Source organism: Ylistrum balloti, unplaced genomic scaffold, assembly GCF_031769215.1.
Source record: "Ylistrum balloti isolate Yb309-2 unplaced genomic scaffold, AGI_CSIRO_Ybal_v1 Utg371074, whole genome shotgun sequence".
NCBI classification, from domain to species: domain Eukaryota; kingdom Metazoa; phylum Mollusca; class Bivalvia; order Pectinida; family Pectinidae; genus Ylistrum; species Ylistrum balloti.
Genome location: NW_026782593.1, coordinates 51,282 through 59,083, shown reverse-complemented (window position 1 = coordinate 59,083; position 7,802 = coordinate 51,282). Strand labels below are relative to the sequence as shown.

Below are 7,802 nucleotides of genomic sequence, written 5' to 3'. Positions count from 1 at the left end.
TTGGTAGCGTCAAATGTACCAACAACACCGCTAGAAGCAAAGGAAAATATTGGTCTATTGCTGTCAAGCGTCTTATATAATCATCATAATTGTGAAAATAGTAAATTAAAACTTTAGATAAAATGATAGAAAAATATTCAGTAGCATATTTTACAAAATAAATACAAAACCTTCACAGGAAAACCGATATTTTGCTAGCTGTGGCAGGGCATGATTAGATAAACCCGCTGAGGTCAATTTTTATATGTATTTATCAAGAGTAAGCGAATACTATCCCTTTTCCATGAAATACCAAATTCCATTCAGATCTAATGTGATATTTGACTGCTCAGTTGTTGATTTCAGTAATCTACAGCGGCTGGAGGAGGTGTCAAACAAGAAGCTGTCACAGTCCGATAGTCTGTAACATTTCAATCCACATTGTCCCTGGTTCGATCCAGCCGTATCCACCAATACAAGATAGAAATCGTCACTTGATCCCAACTTTGCTTCCCATTTGTGACAGGTACCTAACACATAACGTGAATTATGACTATAGATAAATGCGTATTTTTACAAGTAGTGTCTGTTAAAATATATTAGTTTATTTATTGACGAGTCAGTTATTAAATACGATGCAAAATGCATGGTGAATGTAGACTTATAGTTTTATGTTAATTCATCCGATAGAATTGTGTTGTATATAGATAATAAATTGAATACTTTATACCGTCATGCGGTGCGAGTCTCTATAAATGTTTTCTCAATAATCTAAACGCCCACGGAAGCGATAATGGGCCAGGAACATGTCAATATAAAGCGCTATGAAGTGTTAATAAACTCCATTGATCTATACTGAAGGTACTAGCTTGTCCAAATTAATATTCTTTCCCCGCATTCAGGATTAAAATCTTAAAACGACAATAGTGCTGATATTTAAACTTTAGCATGCTTGGACTGAGGCTATCAAGCTTGTTCAAATAAATAGACCTTTCCCCGTGGTCAAGGTTAAAATTTTCATATGACTTTTTCGTAGTAACAAAGAGACTGAAGCTCACGAAAGTGGGATAATTGAATGCTGTGAAACAGGGCCATCAGCTGTGTTCAATGTGATAGTGGTCAAACGTGTTAAAACATTTGAACAACTGCTTTCCAATAACCCAATAATCAAATATGCCCTGAGTCATTGTATTGATGCAATAGCTCCAAAGTAAAATACAAAAGCCTACATAACGCACCGCAGAAGTCTCCTTTTAACAGGCGAGCGATTCGGGCCCATTGCAGCGTTTTCACTTAAGTGAGGTAGTTTGTTCTAAGAGACCATTTGTAAGTATCGGCATTATTCTACATTAAACTGTCAAAAACTCAAATTTGTGGTGTTATCAATGCTTTAGTTTACCTTAAAACATAAATATATACACATGTGAGGATACCATGATTGAAAACAAAATGTTTATTATATGTACTTAATTTCTGCTGGATATTCTTAATACCTGGCAAATACTTAACAATTGTATCAGAAATGAGACTAAAGTGGTCTGAAATGAGCATAGCTTATATGGAATGAACAATCAAAAGTAGGGGCACTTACTGGATAGATTGACGACAGGACAACCTTGTACTTCAAGCCTCATTGAGCCATGGGAATGTTTGGTAACGGATATAACTCTGATATACTTGGCTACGATGTTTTTTTCCAAGTTATTTGTCACAGTTGTACTTCTATCGAAATTTCCAGGAAAAACCTTTGATAAATGAAAAGCTGAGAGTTAAAAACATGATATTATCGGAAGATTGTAATAAAAACGTGAATAACACCTTTTAATAAAAAATAGAGGCATAATAGAATCAAATATTCATTTTTACTGCACCATACAGGTGTTCGATTATTCTTGAACTCGTCATTGATTCTAAATTTGTGAAACCTAAGAGACGCATGAGGGAAATGCAAAGTAATAAAAGAAAATGTCATACTCTATATGGGAAAGTGCACTTGGTCCAGAGAGCAATTTGTGCAGTTGATATTTTCAGCAGATCGATTAGGCTTACCTTTACTTCACCAGTTGTTGAGTTTGATAATGAACTCCAGGTTACTCCGTCCATACTGATATTGACACTGTATGACGTCACCCATTGGTTGTAATTTCCCCGTCCAAGAGTTTGAATTGCACTCAAAGACGATATTGCTTGAAACTCTACCTGTGTGATGTAAAGAAGGAACCAACTGTGCCTTTTAAATGCTTTTTTAACAGGAATATAAACATAATTTTAATTGAATAACATTTCTTTATATTGTCTCCGAAAAAATAAAGATATTGATATCTTCTATTTCTGGCGATTTTATATCAACTCAACAGCCAGGGTCATGTTGATTTTAAGGTTTTGCGCGAATGAAGGGATCACTGACAGACGCCTGTAAAGTACAATCCCACTGAAGTGACATAACATGAAACATCATAACATGTTCACATTGGACTGACAACAGGACTAACCAATACCTATTCAATGCTAAATGACAAGCCGTCATCACATGTTCATACGGAGCAATACACTTTGGAGCTTTTTTCTCTCTTTTCTAAGGAACTTTTTATTTATCCATTTTTGTCCTCTTCAACAAGCCGCGACATTACCTCATTCAGAAAGTTATCTCTCTGTCCATCGTCTTTTTTCCGGAGTAGTTTTCTTGATATGGCAGTATCATTTTGTTTTATCATCGAAACATTATCAGATTAATTATCCATATTGTGTTCAGGTCTGACAAGATCATAATGTTCATAATGCATTTAATTAACATTGTTATGTGTTTGCATGTTTTTACTATGCTTGAAGTTCTCGTTGTTATAAATCCTTTTCATTTTCAGAGATACTATTGTTATCGACTTACATTCATACGTCATCATTCTGTAGGATAATACCGTGTTCTAATAGCTCTATAGTGTATTAACATTTTATATAGTTTGGTAAATTTGTCTATATCTTTATTTGAGACAATGTTCAATATGATCCATAGTTGTCATTCAGCTGTGTTTAAAGTTGTATATGAATCATGTCCGGGTTTTATATGTGTATTTTGTTTATCATATGTCTGTAAGTCTTAGAAAAACAAATCGTATAATGTGATTGTGTTAACATGGATAGGGGCAATGAAAAAATATGGCATCCTATAGCTGATCGATCGGTCACTTTGTGTAGCACTATTTACCATCTTTCTGTTTACGTCACATATGCTCAGTCGTGCGCAACTGTTTTGAATAAATCCAATACATTTTTTGATTGCCTATTGAAAGCATACACTCTGTGAGATCAAATAAACATTTCTGTGGTAATGTAACTATGTTACTACTGTTAAGGATTATACCCGCAGTCCCCATTTAATTATTTTTAGATGGTGGCTAATGTTTAGATATGATTATTCCCCTCTCTATTAACAAATGTTTACAGTACAAAATAAAATAAAATCAGTTATCACCTGTTGTCACCTTTTACACTGGCTCCAGTTTGGCTTAAGTTGAACCCTTTTACCCTGTTAGGGATCTCTCCCTTGCCCGACACATGCATTACAAATACGATACGGTGGAACTGCCCGGAAGTAAACTTCAATGTGAAAACACTATGATTTTCGAATCAGTTCTATATTATGACAAATACGATATGGTGGAACGGCCCGGAAGTGAACTTCAGTGTGATAGCACTATGATTTTCGCATCAGTACTGTATTATCACCAGATGACCTGTTTGAAAATGTTGCTCTCGTATATATACGGAGGTCGTCTTTCATGACTGTATCTTCTGATATCACGTTAATCAATATAAAGTCAAAGGAAACTTACTTAAGTCACTATTACCTTTAATTTGACCTTCATGCGATAAAAGTACAACTCTATGACAGAAGCCCATTATTGTTATCTTCTGCAAAGAATGAAACATACGTAATATATTAAAATGATCTATTAATCAGATTACATTCATAACGACTCTTTGCTAGCGGTCGAATGTTTGTGATTGGTGTGAAATATTACCTGTAAATAGTGTCCGACTCCACCGTGCAATGGGCACCATGAAACGGAAGTGTTGAATCTAGCATTCCGCAGCGGACAGTGAGGATGGGTAGAGGAGGCCGTAATGGCATTGTCAGAAACACCGTACGGTCCTGTCACAAGATTAAAATTACATTGACCGCATCCTCCTGAAAATATTTTAAAAAAACCCCGTAAATTACTCTTTCCACAACGGTATGATCATCCTCGATACTCTATGATTATAATAATTTTCGCTCTCTTTACCCCTCGAACATTTCATGGCTAACTGAGGATTGTGAATATCTCTCTGGTATATCGTTGCTCCTATTTATAAATCGTAGTATATTTCACATGCCCCTTCCCCTAGAAACATTGTCATTTGCCAGTTTGGATGTAGCATTGAAGTGACTATGAATTGCTCATTGAGGTTTTTGGCAACGCTTATAATTTTGAACGGATACTTTGTTCCAGAGAACTTCGCTCACTGCACCCCTCGGACTCGAAACTGCTGTGATGTACATCAAATGATCAAGCTAGTCCTTTCGTCTTTTCGCATACGGAAACTTGAATTTTGCCATGACATATTCCAAGAGTGCAGGTAGCGGTCGCGCGCGTTTATCGAGTACACTTGAATATAACCTGCGCCATTTTTATTAACTGTAGTATGTGTTTACCTTACAGAAGTATTGCACGCCAACTTCCACTACTTACTTACTTTCCCGAATAAAACAAAACAAGTTTGACGTGATCAACTTCCGCGAAACAGATTACATGATACAATGCATATTCCTTGCTTGTTCTCTGTGATGAATTTGTAATTATTTGCTCCGATCGAAATATTTGCTAAGGTAAATCGCATCTAGAGTCAGAGTTACAATTCATCGTATTTTTACGCATAAAGCTATATTGATACCGAAGTTAATAGAGTGGATTATCAAGTTACCAGATCTACACGTAGAGAAAGTCTTTATTTGATAATATGTTTTTCATGAGGAGCAATTTGAATTTTCCTCTATTTCCCGTAGGTTCAATAAAAACTCTTAGCATCGTTAACGTAACGTTAACTTTAAATCTCTATGATGCAGTTCAAGCTACTATATGACTTTACTATGCCTAATTCAACATTGGTATCGCCAGTTGAAATTCACTTGTGAGTCTTTCATACAATCTTCAAGGTTACCGGTGGCTGACACTGCTGGTTGACTTTTAGTCCCAGAGGTTTCCGAAATCGATTCTTTTCATATCAATCAATACGAAAAATGACCAAATTTTTTCAACCTCTAATAATTTTAACTTATTTTAGTGATGAGCAATTCACTTGCGTGTCATCAACAGAAGGTCTGAAGCAAAATTGTTTTACCACAAAAGCCATTGTTTTAATGGTATTTTTTTAGTTTCAGTTTCATTTCAGACCAGATCCTTTGTTGACATTGAAGAGAATCAACAGGAAAATGTACCCAGAACAACATACATTTAGTTAACTGTCAAAGTAATTATAATCTTGATTGTTTGCGTGGAAGTCCTGCAAAGTATTCCCCTGAGTTAGTAGTCTACAAAGCGATTTCATTAAATTACAGTTTTCTTCTTACACGAAAACATCCATGAACATAGTCTTTTCTACAATTTAAATTTCTATGAACATTGGCATTATTATGCGAAAGCCTGTCAAAGCAAATACATTTCATAATTACCTTTTCGGGACACCCGGTTTTATTCTCCTTGACTTTTTCAGAATTCTCCAGTTTTAAGTTTGAATTATTAATATTCTGTTGACATGTTTTTTTTTTTCTGCAGACATTAATAGTTAATTGAACTGAAAAAATGAAATGAAGTCTTAAGTAATCAACTCACCGCAGCATAATTTCACTACATATAGGAGTCCGAAAAGACATATCACCCTTTCCATCCTACGTGTTGTCTTGTGAAGTGCCAGTTGTGCTCTGTGTACCATCATATTGTGAATATCGGTTCTAGGTATTGTCAATGCAATCTGATATTTTACCCCTTTGAAATCAGTTAATAGTGCTTGCTGCTTATTATCGTTACTGCTGTTTGCGATGAATGAAACACGACAGTTGAGTTAACACAGAAAATAATCAATGTTTACCGGGATTTTGTTTTGTGTGGGTTAGATTTCTCAGGTTTGAATATACTTGAATATACAGAGAACATCATCACATACATAGTTTTATTATTTCCTTATTCATTACGCGATCATCTATTTATAATTTTATATAAGATTTTACAAAAGACAAATCCGTGAATCTTTTAATCTTTTAATGCATATACAAATTTACAGTTAACAGCAATAGAACCAAACAATGAATTAAACTGCACCATACAGCTGTTTCCTCCTTCTAGGACTCGTCAGTGATTATATGGGCCTAAATTCAGAAGTCAATTAGGCGTCTAATGAAAATCAAAAGAAAAGTCAGAATATCGACGAGGCAGTGCAGCAACCCTATAATCAGATAAATGTAATTTTCATACATCAGATACTTTCAGAATAGGGTTAACATAGTACATGAATTTTTATCTGGACAAACTATTCGAGTGAATTTAAATGTGGCATACAGGTTACAGTATACCTCTAGGACTTAAAGTCCATCAACAGTTTCTACCATTTGTTCTCTAAAAGATTGTACAAAAGTCCACCAGCAGTGTCTACCACCTGTCTCTAATAGATTGTACAAATGTCCACCATCAGTGTCTACCACCTGCTGTCTCAAAGATTGTACAAAAGTCCACCAGCAGTGTTTACCACCTGCTTTCTAAAAGATTGTATAAAAGTCCAACAGCAGTGTCTACCACCTGCTGTCTCAAAGATTGTACAAAAGTCCACCAGCAGTGTCTACCACCTGTTCTCTAAAATATTGTACAAACGTCAACCAGCAGTGTCTACCACCTGCTCTCTAAAAGATTGTACAAAAGTCCACCAGCAGTGTCTACCACCTACTCTCTAAAAGATTGTACAAAAGTCCACCATCAGTGTCTACCACCTGCTGTCTCAAAGATTGTACAAAAGTCCACCAGCAGTGTCTACCACCTGCTCGTTAAAAGATTGTACAAAAGTCCACCAGCAGTGTCTACCACCTGTTCTCTAAAAGATTGTACAATAGTTCACCAGCAGTGTCTACCACCTGCTCTCTATACGATTGTACAAAAGTCCACCAGCAGTGTCTACCACCTGCTCTCTAAAAGATTGTACAAAAGTCCACCAGCAGTGTCTACCAATTGCTCTCTAATAGATTGTACAAAAGTCCACCAGCAGTGTCTACCAATTGCTGTCTCAAAGATTGTACAAAAGTCCACCAGCAGTGTCTACCACCTGTCTCTAATAGATTGTACAAAAGTCCACCATCAGTGTCTACCACCTGCTCTCTAATAGATTGTACAAAAGTCAACCATCAGTGTCTACCACCTGCTCTCTAAAAGATTGTACAAAAGTCCACCAGCAGTGTCTACCACCTGCTGTCTCAAAGATTGTACAAAAGTCCACCAGCAGTGTCTACCACCTGCTGTCTCAAAGATTGTACAAAAGTCCACCAGCAGTGTCTACCACCTGCTCTCTAAAAGATTGTACAAAAGTCCACCAGCAGTGTCTACCACCTGCTCTCTAATAGATTGTACAAAAGTCCACCATCAGTGTCTACCACCTGCTCTCTAAAAGATTGTACAAAAGTCCACCAGCAGTGTCTACCACCTGCTCTCTAAAAGATTGTACAAAAGTCCACCAGCAGTGTCTACCACCTGCTGTCTCAAAGATTGTACAAAGGTCCATCATCAGTGTCTACCACCTGTTCT

At 36.3% G+C, this 7,802-nt stretch overlaps 1 pseudogene; it reads right to left on the bottom strand.

The window, feature by feature from the left end:
• Nucleotides 1–385: 385 nt before the first annotated feature.
• On the bottom strand, nucleotides 386–5,904 carry LOC132560536 (lactadherin-like; annotated as a pseudogene).
• Nucleotides 5,905–7,802: the final 1,898 nt, after the last annotated feature.